At 48.2% G+C, this 19583-nt stretch overlaps 1 protein-coding gene across 2 annotated transcripts in view; it reads left to right on the top strand.

Annotated features, from left to right (window-relative positions):
• Nucleotides 1-19583, top strand: part of FAM131B (family with sequence similarity 131 member B) — a 35442-nt gene that overhangs the window by 708 nt on the left and 15151 nt on the right. The gene's annotated exons all lie outside the window — the stretch shown is intronic.

Below are 19583 nucleotides of genomic sequence, written 5' to 3'. Positions count from 1 at the left end.
GCAGAGCGGGGCTGCGGGGCGCGCCCGGGGCAGGGGGGAACGTCTCTCCCTGTCACTCGTGGCGGAAGGTCACGGAACATGTGGGTCAGTGCGTTGCCTCCGGAGAAGGGTTTGGGTGCGGGGCGTGCCTCCCGAGGCGGGAGCGGGCCACCGGCGGCTGCCTTTTGCTCGGTAGCGGTTTATTGTTGTCCGAGGGTAGATAATGCTGCATGATCCGCACGTCGTCTTCTGGCCCCCTTCCCCCTGCGTGGACTACAGTGGAGAGCAGCAGACCAGGCTGCGTCCCTTCCCTCTTGCAGAACCATTGCGAGTGGGAGGACTCTTATCTTTCCACTGGTCCATGCATATTTTACAGCAGAGGCATCACAGGATGTTAGGGGTTGGACGGGACCCAAGGAGATCATCGAGTCCAACCCCCAGGCTGTGTGACCTACCTCTCCCCTCCTACATGCATTCTGATGCCACGATATCCCTTACCCCTAAGTGCAGGTCTCTACAAGTGAAAATGTCATCTTGTGGCACTCTTTCCTCCCCACAGGTAAATTTGCTCCTGTGCGAACCACATGCTCAGGCATCAGTTCAGGGAGGTGTCATTCAAGCCACCAAAACAGTCTCCTTTGGCTTCAAGGCTTTCCACAGAACGCACAGGCACTGTGATGTCCGTGGAAAGTGTAAACCTCAGAGGGCGAGGGGCTCGAACCACCTGCCCAGACTATGTCTGAGGGACTGTGTCAGAGCCTGGTGTTGTGACACTTCTTGGCTTAATGGGAGAGCCCTTTGCCAGCTCTCCCAGGGAAGCAGCTACTCCTGTGGCTTTAAACTACAGACTCCAGTTTCTGCTTGGGGATTTAGCAGCCACGTCTAGCCTTTGTCTCTTGCTGGTATCAGACGTCCTCACACCCTAAAGTGATCTGTTGTAATGCCCACATGTTAGGGATCACTGCAATATTTCCTGTGAGGTTCTTCAGGCTCTCTTGTCTACATAACAAATCAAACCATGTATTGCCTCCCTCTCCTGCCTTTCCCATATCCTCCACGCTGCCAAGGACATCATTCTCCTGTTAGCTGTCGGATTATCTAGCCCTCTTTTATCAACATGTCTGAACTAGCAGCGTCAGTTCTTGCCCCCCTCTCCCCATAGCACTGTCCACATGAAGAACAAACATGCATCTAGTAACATCCACTCTGCTCCAAAACGTGGCAGGAGCATACTCATACTCAACCACGCAGGTCTATCTTCCTGTGCATGGCAGCATCTTTATGATCTGTGACCTGGAATCTGCTGCAGAAAAGCCTTCTGTAGCTGAGCTGTTGCAAGTAGCTTTTTCATAGATGTGTTTATGTTTCTGTGTGTCATCCAAATATGTGGACATAAGTGAACATGTAAAAGAACATCTCTGCATTACAGTGATGGTGGCAGAATGCTAATTGAAAATTCACTTTGCACTCTTAAATACAGACCTTCATAGTGCAGATACTGAACTTTCTGTGCCACAGTGGCTTTTGGTTCATGCAGCATAGGCTCATTCTAAGTGGTGACAGCAGTGGACAGTAGAGACCTCTTTACACAGTTAACTGAGGAGATTTCCTGAAGGTGTGTGGTAATGGGATTGTACAACTGCAGTTCTAATCCCTCTGGGGGTCAGGCAGAACTGTAGCAATAGTGCCTGATGCCTGCTTGGTGTGAAACTTTACACTTGTTTGGCTGCAGTAGAGACTCTGTGTTTGGAGTTCCAGAGGTTGGACTGAGTGAAGGTGAGTTCCCTGAGTTTTTCTTGGACTCTTCCACCTAAGGAGGTTTGTTCAAAGCAGTTCCTATTTGGCAGCCTAGATTTTTCACTCCAGCCCTCCTGGAGTTATTGGAAGGATTCTTCAGGCCTGTTTTGGGAAGTCAGTGCTCTTAGGTGAGCTGCAGGATGTGGCTGGAAGCTAACACCCTAGCATGAGCAGAGCTTTGTGTTCTTGCTGTATAGTGTATTGGGTTAGATTCGTGCCAGGTCAGTTCAGTAGGCTCTGTATTGCCTTTGCAAGTCCAGGTAGAGCCTAGAGATAGAAGAGAGGTGGTGTGCTGCTATTGGTTTTACCTTGGAGTTTGTGTGTGGCACATTTTGAACTCAGAATGTGAGAGGCTTTAATTAGTGATAGAAAGCTTGTAATCAGTCACATTTAGTTTAGTCACTGCACAAGGGCCAGTGCAGGATTGTGCCCTGAGCTTGCTCCAGGCCTTTTTCCATTCCAGTTTTCAGCAAGCCACATGATTTCTCCATCTCCCCCCCCAGGGACGTTTTACTATGATTTAGTTAGATGTCATAGTTTGCACATGTTTAGTGATGTGCAACTTTAAATTTTCTTTCCTAAATGTGAGGGTTTGGTTATTTCTCCCTGGGGAAAAGTAATCGAGAGGATCATAACAGAGTAGCTCCATATGCATAAAATTGAACTGGAGTCATACAACATCTATGTTTTATGAAGGGCACCAGAAATCACAGTGGCAGAGGTCAGATTTGGATTTCCTAGGGTACAAAAAAAACAAATGAAAAGTGATCAGAAAGGGCTAAACTTTTCCACGGATGGACCCGTGCACACCTCAGTGCCAGGCATGTGCTTTGTGTTACACAATGAGCATCGCCCCTGGCTTTCTGCCTCTGATAATAGCTACCAGTGAAGTCTATCTAAGGGTAATAATTACCCCTCACAGGTCCAGAGAGGTGCCCGGCGACTCTCATCATAGCTGGGACTCCATTTCAGTCAACATAAAGGAGGTTTCACTGAGGTTGCTGGACACAAAATCCAGCTGGGAACTTGTAGATAGATATTTGAGTGCCAACTAAATGCAAAGACCAGCTTGGCTGCTGTGAGTAACTGAAGTAGCCAAATCCAAGATTTCAGAGCTGTGTAGACATCTGGATGCATTGCCAGTGTACCTTCGACTACAACTTGGACATCTCCTGGTATTGGCTGCTCTGGCTTGTGTGACAAAATCTTTCTTAATTCCCTGAATGGATTTTAATGAATAGAAAGCTGGAGCCTGTTAAGTTTAGGATTGCTCTGTTTTCTCCAGTGTCTTTGATTTCTCTCATGTCTTTGCACAGAAGCCTGCAGGAAACATATGAAGTGACATAAAATGGTGGAAAAATATTCCAGGAAACTCAAAAGTAACATTACTTTGGGAGTGTAGGGAAAGAGTAACTAGAAATGCTCACAGTGGATATCAGGAGAAACCTTTTGTTCTTGAAGAATGCTGAGGAGTTGGAAGGGATTTTCCAGAGAGGTTGTTGTATGGTGTCCATTCTTTGAGGTTTTCAAGACCAGACTGGAAAAAGCACTGAGTAAACTGGTCTAACCTCATAGCCAAGTGCTTTGAGCAGGAGTTGCCTTCCTCTGATCCTCTGCTTAGGGTCTAAAGCCTGCAGTGGTTTCCTTTCTGAGTAGGGTTATACCAGGTCCTTTAGTTCTCATCTGCCAGAGAGTCTCAGGTCTTCTGGATGTCAGTAGTACACTCCTCTACCTTCCTCCCATCACCAGCTCCTCAGAGTATCTTGTGCCACAAACTCTCTCACCGTAATAACTCTGTTCAGCTGTTAGCTGAAGTCCTCCCCATGGGTTTTTTGGGTTTGTTTTTTTTTTTGTCTGCAAGAAACTGTTCAAGTGATAGCTGGTTGAGGCTCATGCACAGAGTGTCAGCCACTGGCCATGTTAAACAGGCAAGGCTGTCATTTATCAGTCTCTGGGCCAAATCTGTGCCCAGGTGGCCAAGAGAGCCAGTGGCATCCTGGCCTGCATCAGCAATGGTGTGGCCAGCAGGAGCAGGGAGGTCATTCTGCCCCTGTACTCTGCACTGGTTAGACCACACCTTGAGTCCTGTGTTCAGTTCTGGGCCCCCCAGTTTAGGAGGGACATTGAGATGCTTGAGCGTGTCCAGAGAAGGGCAACGAGGCTGGGGAGAGGCCTTGAGCACAGCCCTACGAGGAGAGGCTGAGGGAGCTGGGATTGGTTAGCCTGGAGAAGAGGAGGCTCAGGGGTGACCTTATTGCTGTCTGCAACTACCTGAGGGGTGGCTGTGGCCAGGAGGAGGTTGCTCTCTTCTCTCAGGTGGCCAGCACCAGAACAAGAGGACACAGCCTCAGGCTGTGCCAGGGGAAATTTAGGCTGGAGGTGAGGAGAAAGTTCTTCCCTGAGAGAGTCATTGGACACTGGAATGGGCTGCCCGGGGAGGTGGTGGAGTCGCCGTCCCTGGAGCTGTTCAAGGCAGGACTGGACGTGGCACTTGGTGCCATGGTCTGGCCTTGAGCTCTGTGCTAAAGGGTTGGACTTGATGATCTGTGAGGTCTCTTCCAACCCTGATGATACTGTGAGACTGTGATGCTGTGAAATCTGACCTGTCAGAGCTACCTGGCCTGTCAGACTCCCCTCTACAAGGAGTAGTCAGTGTACTGTCAGAGCAAGGAATACATACTTTCTGTGATGCTTTCTCACTGGATATGCTAATGAGAGTCAAAGACCACCCACTTCTGATGCAGCAGAGTGGGAGCAGGATAGCAGACTGACAGGAGAGGTGGTAAGCAGCTGGAGCAACCAGGGAGCATCCCCTTCAGTTTTCTCCTTACTCATCCCCCTGCCCAGATCTGAAGGCGTGTGGAGTGAGATCTAGTGCAGGAAACACAGTTTGTTCACTGGGAGCATGAAGGAGTGAGATGCTGGTTCTGCATGCAGCTATCTCATCAAGGGACTCAGGGCCCAGTTCTTCCTTCCTTCACCTTCAACATGTGAGAGTTAGTGAAAAGAACTAACGAGGGAGAAGCTTGGGACATTAGGTGGTAATGCAGAGGGAAATTGAGTCATGGAATTAGAGATACATTAATCTGCTGGCACACAGGTAGAAGAGGAAGGAGCACAGAACTCTGTGTAGAAAGCTCTGCTTCATAGGCAGTGTGGGTAAAGTAGTGAGAACCTGTGAAGAAGGGCACTTGTGCCTTGTTCTGCTCTCGTTTAGGGGAAGAGACAGCAGAACAGAGGGGTGAAGGGACACCTCTCCTCCCAGATCAGACTGCCTTGTGCTTGGTCGCACTTCTTATTCCTTCCCAGCTTGGCCTTTCTTCTTTCAAGCAGCTCTCAATCTGGGCACTTCTAAAATTCAACTGAAGAGCTCTGGGATAAGAACTTGTACCAGTAAGGTTTTGAGGAGGGACTATGGCTGGGATCTGGCAGCCATTTGTTCTGAAGCTTGTACAAACTGATGGTCTTGTCAGGGTCACTGAAATAGCTGAGTGGCTTCACAGCTGTTGTGGAGAGGGGCTCACAGCTGGCAGGACTGCAGAAAGAAGCCCAGCAAGAGAAGTGCACCAGCAGTGGTCATTAGTATAAGAAAGCAGCCTTTGGTATGTCAATGATTGACCTAAGACTGCATTTTTTTGCCCTGTGGACAGCAAAATGTGATTTTGAGAAACTGAAGGACAACATTTTGACTTTGGGAATTCTAATGGGCAGTAATATGACAGAATTATGAGAGAAGTTACAAAGGAGCTGATGGGCAAGTGGAGCTAATGAATTTCATTGGCATTATAGAGCTGGGAGTCTAACTTCTATAGACTGCTGTGTATCATGGCAGAAAAATGAAGTAATCAATACCTAGGCCTGTGTCTTGGAGGGAAGTAGAAGAAAAGGGTTGTCAGCTCATCTAATAGGGATATGCTTCCCAACAGCAAGCAACCATGATTTTTAGAGTGATGCTTTACAGCAGCCAAGTGAAGGTAACTTGCAGTCAAGAGTGTAGCAAGTTGCATAAAAAAGCATAACATTTGTTTTTCAGTAAGTCTTAAAACAGTGAGGAAGATCTGGAAGGGAAAACCTCAGCTTTTAGGACAACTTTTAAAATCCATTGAGATGACCTAGGTACTCAATTTTGTCACTCTGGTAACATTCCCAGTCAAACATTAAGAGGACAACGTGCCAGTCAGAATGGCTTTATGCAAAATAGATTCTGCCAGGATAACTTTGTTCAAAGACTTTGATGAAATTTCCTGCAGCCAGGTACTTCTGTGCCTTTACAGTCATGCTAATGGAGCTAAAATCCTAGACTGATAAAAGATAAACCCAGTAATCATAGAACCATAGAATGGTTTGGATTGCAAGAGACCTCCAAAGGTCATCTAGTCCAACCACCCTGCAGTCAGCAGGGACATCCTCCACAAGGATCAGGTTGCTCAGAGCCTTATCCAGACTGACCTTGAGTATCTCCAGGGATGAGGCCTCCACTATCACCCTGGGCAACCTGTTGCAGTGTTCCACCAACCTCATAATGAAGAAATTATTGTTAACCTCCTTTCACTGAAGAAATATTTCCTACTATCCAGTCTGAACCTCCCCTGGTTTAGGAAGGACACTGAGATGCTTGAGCGTGTCCAGAGAAGGGCGACGAGGCTGGGGAGAGGCCTTGAGCACAGCCCTACGAGGAGAGGCTGAGGGAGCTGGGATTGGTTAGCCTGGAGAAGAGGAGGCTCAGGGGTGACCTTATTGCTGTCTACAACTACCTGAGGGGTGGTTGTGTCCAGGAGGAGGTTGCTCTCTTCTCTCAGGTGGCCAGCACCAGAACAAGAGGACACAGCCTCAGGCTGCGCCAGGGGAAATTTAGGCTGGAGGTGAGGAGAAAGTTCTTCCCTGAGAGAGTCATTGGGCACTGGAATGGGCTGCCCGGGGAGGTGGTGGAGTCGCCGTCCCTGGGGCAGTTCAAGGCAAGGTTGGATGTGGCACTTGGTGCCATGGTCTAGCCTTGGGCACTGTGGTAAAGGGTTGGACTTGATGATCTGTGAGGTCTCTTCCAACCTTGGTGATACTGTGATACTGTGGTGCAGCTTGGAACCATTTCCTCTGGTCCTGTCACTTGCCACCAAGGAGAAGAGGCTGTGCCCTCTCTTCTGGCAGCTGTAGAGAGCAGTGAGGTCTCCTCTCAGCCTCCTCTTCTCCAGACTGAACAAGCTCAGCTCCCTCAGATGCTCCTCACAGGCCATGTGCTCCAGGCCCTTCACCAGCCTCGATGCCCTTCTCTGGACACACTCCAGCCCCTCAATGTCCTTCCTACCTTATTGCTGTCTACAACTACCTGAGGGGAGGTTGTAGCCAGGAGGAGGTTGCTCTCTTCTCTCAGGTGGCCAGCACCAGAACAAGAGGACACAGCCTCAAGCTGTGCCAGGGGAAATTTAGGCTTGAGGTGAGGAGAAAGTTCTTCCCTGAGAGAGTCATTGGACACTGGAATGGGCTGCCCGGGGAGGTGGTGGAGTCGCCGTCCCTGGAGCTGTTCAAGGCAGGACTGGACGTGGCACTTGGTGCCATGGTCTGGCCTTGAGCTCTGTGGTAAAGGGTTGGACTTGATGATCTGTGAGGTCTCTTCCAACCTTGGTGATACTGTGATATTGTGGTGAAGGGCCCAGAACTGAACACAGCACTCAAGGTGTGGCCTCACCAGTGCTGAGCACAGGGGGTGATCCCCTCCCTGTCCCTGCTGCCCACCTTGTTTCTAATACAAACCAGGATGCCCTTGGCCTTCTTGACCACCTGGGCACTGCTGACTCATGTGCAGTCAATTGGCAACCAATACCCCCAGGTGCCTCTCCAAGCTGCAGCTTTCCAACCACACATCCCCAGGTCTGTAGCTTACCACAGGGTTGTTGTGACCCACGTGCAGGACCTGGCACTTGGCTATGTTAAATGTCATGGAATGAGCCTTGGCCCATTGGTCTCACCTGCCCAGATCCCACTGTAGAGCAAATACTGTGTAGCTGCAGCCAGAGAAGCTAATGTGGTTTCCTGATCTGCTGAGAGCTGAATGTTGAACAGGAAAATGTTGGATGACTTCTAACTTGAGAAAGGGAAGGGGGAAAAAAATTGTCTGCTTTGTCTAATTCTGTTGTTATCACTTTGAGAGGTGTTGAAGAGTGGCCAGAAAATGTGGAACCATGAATAAAAAACAAGAGAAGTATCTCAAGGGCTGTCTGTGTTTGAGTGATGCAAATTTCCTCCAAACTGTCTGACCCTGCAGCCTAGCACAGAAGAGCTAAGATAGGATGACAGATATGTTCAGATTGGAGACTATTCCAAAAGTGAAATGGTAAAAATACTGAACTGCTGGAATCATTTACTAAGAGTTGCACTGAGTCCTCTCCCACCTGAACACATCAAAATCAAGACTGAAGAAACCCAGAAACGCACAGCAGGAGTAAGTAATAATTAACTAAGGGAATATCTTTAGCCTCTCATTTTAAGGAGGACAGGTGAGATGGTCAGGATGTTTTTCCATGAGTTTAAGCTGCAGGTTTTCAGGTCCAGGAGTACACAAGACTTCTAAAGAAAACAGTTTCTATGTCGTGGGAAGATGTGGTTGTATCACAAAATGATGTCATGTCAGAGGTTGTAAGGACTCCCCAGAGTCCAGTCCCCCTGCCAGAGCAGGATCACCTATGGCAGGTCATACAAGAATGCATCCAGGTGGGTTTGAATGACTCCAGAGAAGGAGCCTACAACCTCTCTGGGCAGCCTGCTCCAGGACTCTGCCACCTCCACAGTGAAAAGGTTTCTCCTTATGTTCCCGTGGAGCTGCCTCTGCTTCAGCTTGCACCCATTGTCCTGTTATTGGGCATCACTGAGCAGAGCCTGGCTCTATCCTCCTGACACTGCCCTGCACATGTTGATAAACATGATGGAGGTCATGAAGCCTTCTCTTCTCCAGACTGAACAGCCTCAACTCTCCCAGCCTGTCCCCATGTAGGAGATTCTTCAACTCTCAGGTCATCTTCATGGCTTCCTCTAGACTCTCTGCAGCAGCTCCATGTCCCCGTTATGCTGAGGACACGAGAACTGGAGGCAGTGCTTCAGGTGGCTTCACATCAGAGCAGAGGGGCAGAATCCCCTCCCTGTGCTGCTGCTCTCCCTGCTTTGGATGCAGCCCAGCACACAGCTGCCTTCTGTGCTGCCAATGACCATTGCTCATGTTGGGGTTTTCATAAGCTGACACCCCCAAGTCCTTCTCCTCCAGACTGCTCTCTTTGCCCAGCCTATATTTATGCTTGCTGAAAGAGGTCCCATGGCTATAGCCTACGTGTGTGAAGGTCACTCACCCCAGGCTGTTGAATCAAAGGGAAGTTCATGGAATGTTGGAGCACCTAGGTAAAGACAGGAAACAAGGAGTAGCACTGTAGAATGCCTAGTTTTCACAGAGATTCTCTTGCAGATTTGTCCCCATAATGGGAAAAAGGGAGGTAGATAAGGAGGTAACAAAGTATGATAATGACACCGATCGAGGGAGCGAACAAAAAGTTGTGTGCAGAGATTTGCAAAAGGATTTGGCAGTGTTGAGTGACTGTTAACAAAATTATGGGTGGAATTCTGGGTAGGTAAGTGTAAAATGATGCATGCAGGCAAAGCAATTCTAGCATTCTGTTAGCTGAGATGTAGGTTCTGAGTTTACTATTGCATGCCAGAATGAGATCTTTGGGTTATAATGAGCAGCTTAGTTCTCAGTACCAGTAAAAATGCTGTTCAAATGTTACTAATTAGGAAAAGAGTAGAGAATGAAGTGAGGAGCACTGTACTGTGCATAAATCCAGCCTGCATCTGATTTTGAACATAATGAACTGCCCTTGATTGTCCATCCCCATTTCAGAAAGGACATAATCAAATTGGAAAAGATTCAGAGAAGATTCACTTTGTCTTCAGGGAAGACAAAGTGTGGATGTGAGGAGCCATTTAAATAGGGATTTCTCACACATGGAAAAGAGGTGGTTATGGAATGTTAGGATGGATATCTACAGGAAAAGGAATCTTCTTTGTGATGTGAGCAACGTGGAGAAAATGAAGAGGGAAGAATATTTTATCTACTTAGAAACAGAATCCAGACATCAAATGAAACTATCAAGCGGCAAGTTTCAACCAAACTGAAGCCAGAGGTAAATTGTGCAGCTGCTTGACATAGGATGCTAGGGGTGCTAGAAGTTTTATGTGCTTTTAAAAGGAAAAAAAATGCTCCTTGGAAGATGATGAAACACAGAGGCAACATCTCTGCCTCGGATGTACATTGTGTCAGGGTGGGGCAGGTGTTTTGGGAAGATAGCACCAATGTATGCCTTGTTCTTAGGCTCTTCCTTACACATCTGCTCCCACTTTGGGGCAGGCTGATATCCCTCTCAAACAAATGCTACATGTCTGCTTTCCCACCACTCCCCAAGAGAGGAGGAGAGCAAAGAGAAGAAACTAGAGAGCAAAACACACCAAATAATTAAGGTGGTGTGAGGGGCTGCAGGAGGGGAAAAATAAGAGAGAGTAGGGTAAAGAGAAATAGGCTAAACCTAGGGAACCAGAGGAGTGGTGACCAGAGCACCCCTGCATTTCCATGGTATCTAGGGACTGGCAGATACTGCCTACTGATGCCAGAACAAGGGAATAGAAACAGTACCAGCACTGCTGGTGGTGGGATCTTGAGTTCTCCCAGTGGAGCTGAAGATAGCCAGCGTGCTGTGAGAAGTGGGGAAGCTGATAAAAGAGGGTCCAGAATTTAGTAGATCTTGGGCTGGGAACTGTACAGCTCTTAGGATGTGCAAAGTGCAGCCAGAACCTTGAGAACAAGTTCTGGAGGAGTCAGAAAAGTGGTGTCTCCTTCTTGCATAAGAGAGATGAGTCAGGTGGTCCTGTGGATAAACTTGTGCCTTCTGCTTGATGGAGAGTTCTTACAACTGATGTTCCTGGTGGAGTTAGCTCAGAGTAGAAACTGAACACCAGGGCTCCTGGAGAGGGGTGGTCCTCACCATGTGTTGGAACTGGCTCTCAGGGGGAAGGTGAGCAGCTGATGCATGAGTGTGTAGAGGTATTCTCAAGGGGAGACCTCTAGTTATTCAGAACTTGCTGAAGTGGTGCATGAGTTGAACCAGGAGTCACAGAGCAGTGCCTCAGAGGCATCTCTGCTGAACTAGGTGTTGGTGGGAAGTAGTCTCCTGTGAGACTTGCCTGAGGTAGGAAGTGGTGGTATAATTGGTGTACCATGTAGAGCACCCAGGTCAAGCTGGATAGTGTTGGCCCAGGCTCACTGACCCTATGGACCCAGTGGTCCTCAGTTTTAGTGGTGCTGCTGGGACAACCCTGGCATGCAACAATAAGGTTTCTGTCTGCACTTGGAGGAGAAGGTTGTTCAGCTGGGCCTCAACAGGGAGATTCCACCTTGCTTATGTTCATGTGGACCTTGATTGCTCCAAAGAGCTTCCAGGTCCAGATGAGAGCCTTGCAAAGCACTAGAAGTTCAAGAAAGCGTTGCAAGGTGTCTTGTGTCACTGGTGTAGAGTGCCAGACATCTCAGGGATGGTGAGGGAAGGCACATGCCAGCACAGTCCAGGCTGAACTGTCTGAATCATGAAAGACCATCTCCAAGTTCACTGCTTTCTCTGGAGGTTGGTCAGTGTTGCAGGGATAGGTCACAGGGTGTTGATGCAGTATTGTGCTGGTGTTTTGAGCAGGCTCTTGCTCTGCTTCTTACTCCAGCTTGTCCTGGTGAATGGTAGTGGGCCTGAAGGTGCTGCTGTGGAGTCTCACCTTGACCTGTTGACATCACCATGGCAGTGGTGCTGCTCACCCCCCAGACAGGGACTAAGAATAACCCTGGGGTGGTAAAGGTGATCTGTGATCTGCTGACTCCTGAGAAGTATTTGGCATAGTTCTTCTCCACTGATAGTGAAGGAACATGGTATGAGACTATGGGACAGTATTCTTGTGCTCTAAGATGAACTGGAACAGGCTCCCCAGGAAGGTGGCTAAATCCCATTCCCTGGAGGTTGTAGCCAGGTGGGGGTTGGTCTCTTCTCCCAGAAGAACCAGCAATAGAACAAGGGGACACAGTCTCAAGTTGTGCCAGGGGAGGTATAGGCTGGATGTTAGGAGGAAGTTCTTCACAGAGAGAGTGATTGGCATTGGAATGGGCTGCCCAGGGAGGTGGTGGAGTCACCATCCCTGGAGGTGTTCAAGAAAAGCCTGGATGAGGCACTTAGTGCCATGGTCTAGTTGACTGAATAGGGCTGGGTGCTAGGTTGGACTGGATGATCTTGGAGGTCTCTTCCAACCTGGTTGATTCTCTGATTCAAGATGTGCTGCTGAGGGACATGGTTTAGCATCAGATTTGGTAGAGTTAGGGAGTGGTTGAACTCCACGATCTTAAAGGGCTTTTCCAAGCCAAACAATTCCATGATTCTAGGCCAGGGCCCACGTGGCATACTGGCCACAGAGGTTACAATTTAAACACTCATGGAGAGCAGCACCTGCAATTGCCTGCCACATCTTACTGCTGGAGTGTGGACTACCAGAAGGGCTGCTGCATTGCTTCATCTTGACGTTTTCATGCTTACTGTGCTGGATGAGGGCCCTGGGGACACATTCACTGCACTTCAGAGAAGCAGCAAAGAAGGAGGATAACCCCTTTGCCACTGTTCATGCCAGCTGATACTTGTTCTGCAAATGAAACAAGGCTCTGAGAGGGTTTTTCATGGTTGTGTTCATTAGATGTGTTTCTTTTTACAGTACCTCCTTCCCTTAAATGACTGCTTCTCAGAACTGCCCATGTCTGACATTAGGCTCTCTGTTCATCTGCTTTTATGGGATGCAGTAGCCTTTGGTCTTGGTTTGAAAGTGTTTCCAGTCAAGAAGGAAGACGTTGAAGGGACCTATCTGCAGAAAGAGGCCCTTGTGCAGTGTGAGCTAGAATGCTCACACAGCTGTGTGGATAACTCAGGCTGACTGAGTTCTCAGATTTACCTGGAGAATTGGAATGCTTCCATCTGAGACTCACCTCAGAGGCAGTTCACATGACAGAAGCTTTATTGTGTTCCTTGATGTCAACCTTTTGGCTAGCTTTGAATGGCTCTCTCCAAACGTTGCAGGGAAGGAGAAGGTTTTGATGATTACATTATCCATCCATCCATCCTAGTCCTTGCCTTCAGCTGCTTTTATTTCAACCACATTTCACAGGACATGATGATGTTGTGTTTGACAAAGATACTCCACTCCCACGAGCATCATGAAAACTGAGATTAGGGAAAGAACAGTTTAAAGACTGATCATAATTACTGCAATTATGTTTGTTGTTTTCTGAGTTGTTCAGGGAAAAGAAGGGAATGGAAAAGAATAATTGAACCATTTACTCTAAATATTGGTCTTTACCAACATTAACATTGGCTACCAATACTGAATGATAATGTTCCTACTCTGTGCTGGGAAGTAAAACTTGAGAAACCGAAGAAAGTGCTGATAGCAGATAAATAGTGTTGGAAATTCGCTGTTCAATTAATGTGTTTCTTATGTTAATTGGCATGACACATCAGAAAACAGTTAAAATAAATACATGGTCTTGTACATCTTCACTAGCATCATGGCAGGAAGTTAAAACCAGAGTTGAAGGCTCTAAACACCTCTGCTATGAGGACAGGCTGAGGGAGCTGGAGTTGTTCAGCCTGGAAAAGAGAAGGCTTCAGGCAGACCTAATAGCAGCCTGCCAGGAGCTGAAGGGGGCTACAAGAAGGCTGCAGAGGGACTGTTTGCAAAGGCCTGCAGGGACAGGATGAGGGACAATGGTTTTGAGTGAGGGAAGAGCAGGTTTAGGTTGGATATTGGGAACAAGTTCTGCACCATGAGGGTGCTGGAACACTGCAACAGGTTGCCCCAGGAGGTGGTTGAGACCCCATCCCTGGAGAGGTCTGGAAAATATGACCAATGAGGAGCGGCTGAGGGAGCTGGGGTTGTTTAGTCTGGAGAGGAGGAGGCTGAGAAGGGACCTTATTGCCCTCTACAGCTACCTAAAAGGAGGTTGTAGTGAGGCTGGAGCTGGTCTCTTCTCCCAAATTACTAATGATAGGACAAGAGGAAATGGCCTCAAGTTGCATCAGGGGAGGTTTAGGTTGGCTGTTGGGAGGAAGTTCTTTGCTGAGCAGGTGGACAGGCACTGGAACAGGCTGCCCAAGAAGGTGGTGGAGTCGCCATGACTGGAGGTGTTTCAAAGGAGAGTGGATGTGGTGCTTGAGGCTATGGTCTGGTGATGAAGGATGCTGGGATGAAGGTTGGACTGGATGATCCTGGTGGTCCTTTCCAACCATAGCAATTTTAGATGTTGTGCTGAGGGATTTGGTTTAGTTAAGGACTTGTCAGTGTGAAATTCATGATTGGACTCAGTGATCTTGAAGGTCTTTTCCAATCTATGAAATTCTGTGATATTCAAGCTCAGACTTGTCAAGGGCCTGAGCAAGCTGATCTTGTGGAGGATGTCCCTGCTGACTGCAGGGATGTTGGACTGGATGGCTTTTGGAGGTCCCTTCCAACCCAAGCTACTATGATTCTATGTAAACTTCTCTACCCTAGTGTAGAACAAAACAGAGGTGACAAATGAGAGATGTTGTTTAGCATCCAGCACAGAAAGTACAACAAAATGGATTATTGAAGGCTTCTGCATGGCTGCAAGTGCCTGTTACAGGCATGGACAAAATGCAGACACAGGAACCAAATAGAATATCAATGAATACACAATGATACCAGGAATGGAGAAGATATCCAAAGGAAATCCAAGGGACTTGTTTAGATTAATGAGCAGCATATCAGATGGTCAGAGAAAGGCAAAGAAAATGGAAGCATGTGCAAGTCAGCAGTCCTCTGTCTCCACCATTAATTGGAGTATGTGGCAAAGTGAGCTACTGACATAGGAAAAAAGGAGTAATATTAAACCAGCAGGGTGGCATATAGTCACCCAGATAGCTTCTGGGATCTTTCCAGTGCATTCATCACAGTGATCATTATTTCATATTGTTTGCTGCATGCATTTTCTGACTTCTGGAGTCCAAAGCTACGATGCTCACAGAGGTCTCTTTCCCCAATTTTTTTTCCTCTTTAAATCTTTTAAAATCTTTTATTATTTGTGATGGAAATGTCTTTTTTTTTTTTTTTTCCCTGATGAGTGTTTGTCAGAGTTAATTGATCAGATTTGTGTTAAAAATGCAAAGCAGCCATGATCTGCAAACAGAGCAGCTTGGTGTACTTATGTAGTTCAGCTGCTTTGGTTTTTATCTCACTCCTTCCTGTGTGTTCTTCACTTACCTGCTGAGTCTTCCAGATCAAGGATGGGAGGTTGTAGCCAGGAGGGGGTTGGTCTCTTCTCCCAGGCAACCAGCAATAGAACAGACACAGTCTCAAACTGTGCCAGGGGAGGTCTAGGCTGGATGTTAGGAGGAAGTTGTTGGCAGAGAGAGTGATTGGCATTGGAATGGGCTGCCCAGGGAGGTGGTGGAGGCACCGTCCCTGGAGGTGTTCAAGAAAAGCCTGGCTGAGGCACTTAGTGCCATGGTCTGGTTGACTGGCTAGGGCTGGGTGCTAGGTTGGAGTGGATGATCTTGGAGGTCTCTTCCAACCTGGTTGATTCCATGATTCTATGTTAACAACTCCCCCCAAAACAAGTAACAATTTTTTATTTTCAATCCAGAAATCCTTTGAAAATTCAGTGCAACTGAAAGCCTTTTGTCTCCCTTCTGTACGCACCACACAGAGACAAGGACAAGGAGACAAGAAAGCTGGGGAGAGACTTTTGAGGCCATCAGGTAGTGATAGGACTGGGGACAGTGGAAGAAAGCTAGAAATGGGTAGATTCAGACTGGATGTTAGGAAGAAGTTTTTATGATCAGGTTACCTGCCTGGTGAATGTGGGGCAGGCTGTGGATGTAGTCTACTTGGACTGCAGCAAAGCCTTTGACACTGTCTGCCACAAGAAGCTCCTAGCCAAGCTGGCAGCTCATGGTTTGGACAGATTCACTCTGTGCTGGGCCAAGAACTGGCTGGATGGCAGAGCCCAGAGAGTGGTGGTGAATGGTGCCACATCCAGTTGGCAGCTGTCACTAGTGGTGTTCCCCAGGGATCAGTGCTGGGCCCAGTCCTGTTCAATATCTTTATTGATGACCTGGATGAGGGCATTGAGTCCAGTATCAGTAAGTTTGCAGATGACACCAAGCTAGGAGCAGGTGTTGATCTGTTGGAAGGTAGGAGAGCCCTGCAGAGGGACCTGGACAGGCTGGATGGGTGGGCAGAGGCCAATGGGATGAGATTGAACAAGGACAAGTGCAGGGTTCTGCACTTTGGCCACAACAACCCCAAGCAGTGCTATAGGCTGGGGACAGAGTGTCTGGAGAGCAGCCAGGAGGAAAGGGACCTGGGGATACTGGTAGATAGTAGCTGAAGATGAGCCAGCAGTGTGCCCAGGTGGCCAAGGGAGCCAATGGCATCCTGGCCTGCATCAGGAACAGTGTGGCCAGTAGGACATGTCCAGAGAAGGGCAACAAAGCTGGTGAAGGTCCTGGAACACAAACCCTATGAGGAGAGGCTGAGGGAGCTGGAGGTGTGCAGCCTGGAGAAGAGGAGGCTCAGAGGTGATCTTATTACTGTCTACAACTACCTGAAGGGGCATTGTAGCCAGGTGGGGTTGGTCTCTTCTCCCAGGTAACCAGCAATAGAACAAGGGGACACAGTCTCAAGTTGTGCCAGGGTAGGTATAGACTGGATGTTAGGAGGAAGTTCTTCACAGAGAGAGTGATTGGCATTGGAATGGGCTGCCCAGGGAGGTGGTGGAGGCACCGTCCCTGGAGGTGTTCAAGAAAAGCCTGGATGAGGCACTTAGTGCCATGGTCTGGTTGACTGGATAGGGCTGGGTGCTAGGTTGGAGTGGATGATCTTGGAGGTCTCTTCCAACCTGGTTGATTCTATGATTCTATGATTCTAAGTTCTTCAGCATGAGGGTGGTGAGAGCCTGGAACAGGCTACCCAGGGAGGTGGTGGAAGCCTCATCTCTGGAAGTGTTTAAGGCCAGGCTGGATGAGGCTGTAAGCAGCCTGATGTAGTGTGAGGTGTCCCTGCCCATGGCAGGAGGGTTGGAACTAGATAATCCTTCTGATCCCCTCCAGCCCTGGCTGATTCTGTGAAATCTTAAACCCAGCTATCTTTCAACCTCCATCCACTCATTTCAAAGCAATTCAGTAGAATGTGTTTGTAGAAACCTGACTTGAAAATTAGCTTCATGACCCACTCACGTTTTAGAATGCTTATCAGCTCTGTGTGGTGAGGAGCAAACACTGTTTTGTAAGAGGGGATTGCTGACAGAACTACAGAATGGAATAGTGATGATGATTATCCATCTTTCATCTCAGCCTCTGCTAAAAGAAAAGAAATTATATTGGAGAAGAAATGTACCATTAGAGATGAAAAACTCTATTAATTGAAGGGAAAAAGAGGTTGAGAAGAGGTTGGATAGAAGCAGTGCTAAAATACAATGTGCTGCTTTCAGTTACCCTTTTCTCACTTAACTGCCCATACTTCTTTCTGCTTTTCCATGCTTCCTTCCATCTGTCAGAGCAGAATTCGATCTTTCATGTCTGTGGATTCATGTTGCTCTTATTATTTCTAGCAGAACAGAAGGGAAAAAAAACCCTCCTCACTTTATCCAACTTTGAATAAGAGGAAATGGCACTGCCCCAGGCCCAACACCAATTAAAACACAAAGCTATTTTATTTGCAGCCAGAGTGTGTGATGTTGTGAGTCTTGAGCAGATACTGCTGTGTTTAAAAGATGCAAGATACTAAAGAGTTTTCTTCCAATTATTTATCTCTTAGTGCCTAGGAAACTGTTTAAGAATGTTCAGTGATTATTCAGTCTTTTAAGACTGTGGTGCATGCAGGATCACATATTACTCATTCTCTTTTGTTATGGAGGTAGATGACATATTTCAACTGGAGAAAAACAGTCATAAATACATTTGATGGGGTTTCAGTTCTGCAGTTATAGACAGGTGTGCACTTAGAGGCAAATAGTTTGTGGTTTTTTTTTGGCTGTGCTCTTCAACCACTGCATGCCACCATCTGCCAGCATAATATTCATTCATCTTACCCACAGCCTAACATTTCAGGAAAGCCATCAGTGGGATAGCAGAACTGAGAGCAAAGACCCAATTTGTTATTTGCCAGACTCCCTGAAATTGGTCTCTCTGTGGCTGGAGAGGTCTTTGCACGGCATGCACAGAGCAGTGCTGCAGCCTGTTTTGCTCTGCGTGTCAGGATGTCTGTCTAGACTTAGAGAGGGGCCACAGCACTGTGCTCAGAAACAGCTGAAAGTACCTAGGCTAAATGCAGACGAACCAGGCGTGACCCTGCCACTGCACTGAAGGCTTCTGTGCAGCTGCTGTCTGCTCTGGAGGGGCAGCCTCCCTCTTGCCTCTCCAGCATCACTGGCTTGATCAGAATGATGGCAGGAATGCAAGCCTTCTAGTGCAGGGGGTGCAGATGGAGGGCAGGAGCAGGAAGAGGCCACTGGTTCCCAGCGTGCAGGGACAGGCTTTTGCTCTGCTCAGCTCGTTTCATCCTCCTGCTGGCCTCCTGATCCCTCAGCTCACCCTGATCACTCAATCTCTCCACTCCTATAGAACCACAGAATCAAGCAGGTTGGAAGAGACCTCCAAGATCATCCAGTTCAACCTAGCACCCAGCCCTAGCCAGTCAACCAGACCATGGCACTAAGTGCCTCATCCAGGCTTTGCTTGAACACCTCCAGGGATGGTGACTCCACCACCTCCCTGGGCAGCCCATTCCAATGCCAATCACTCTCTCTGTGAAGAGTGATTCCTGCCCTCTCTGGACCAGCACTTTCTGGCACAGCCTCTTTCTTTTCCCCTTTACCCCTTTGCCCTTCAAGGGAGACTGAACACACATTTATGTGGTTCTGAGGCACAGCACTGCCTCGTAGCTGTTGCACAGACTGGGGACTGGGCTGTCACAGCTCTGCCTGCCACTTCCCTTTGCCAGAGGTATTTCTAGCCCAAGAGTTTGCTTGGGCCCCCAGTCTAGAAGGTCTGCAGCCAGGCTAGGAATGGGCAACCCTTGAGTGTTCCTGCCAAGACCTTACTCCCATTGCTTGAATCCAAGCACACCCAAACCTCCCTCTCTGGCTTTGCTCAGCTCAGGATCAGTGGCAGTGCAACCAGCCATGGCTTCACAGAGCAGAAAGAAAAGAAGCTGCTCAAATGGGGAGGCCAAAAGGTGATGAGAAGTTGGGTGGAAGGTAGCAATAAAGCCCAGGCTTTATGCAGTGATACATGCTTGCTCAGTGGGCTTGCTGGCCTAGTTGCAGCTGTAGTCCACAGCCAGGCAGTGTGAGAGGCCTGCTCCACCCAGGCCTGCTATGACATGGTGTAGAGAAGGCCTTGGGAGCCAACCAAGGCCCTGGGCATTTGCTGGCAAGCTTTGGTGCACACCTTCAGGTGCCTTCATAGCAGCACAGACTCTTTTTGTCTGGAAAGTAACCATCCTGATGAGAGAAGCAAGCAGAAGGGGAAAGCTTGCTCTGGTTCAGTGTCACCAAGGTTGGAAGAGACCTCACAGATCATCAAGTCCAACCCTTTACCACAGAGCTCAAGGCCAGACCATGGCACCAAGTGCCACGTCCAATCCTGCCTTGAACAGCTCCAGGGACGGCGACTCCACCACCTCCCCGGGCAGCCCATTCCAGTGTCCAATGACTCTCTCAGGGAAGAACTTTC

Source organism: Pogoniulus pusillus, chromosome 15 (genome assembly GCF_015220805.1).
Source record: "Pogoniulus pusillus isolate bPogPus1 chromosome 15, bPogPus1.pri, whole genome shotgun sequence".
Taxonomy (NCBI): domain Eukaryota; kingdom Metazoa; phylum Chordata; class Aves; order Piciformes; family Lybiidae; genus Pogoniulus; species Pogoniulus pusillus.
Note: the sequence above shows the minus strand (reverse complement) of the source record. Positions and strands in the feature narration are given on the sequence as shown.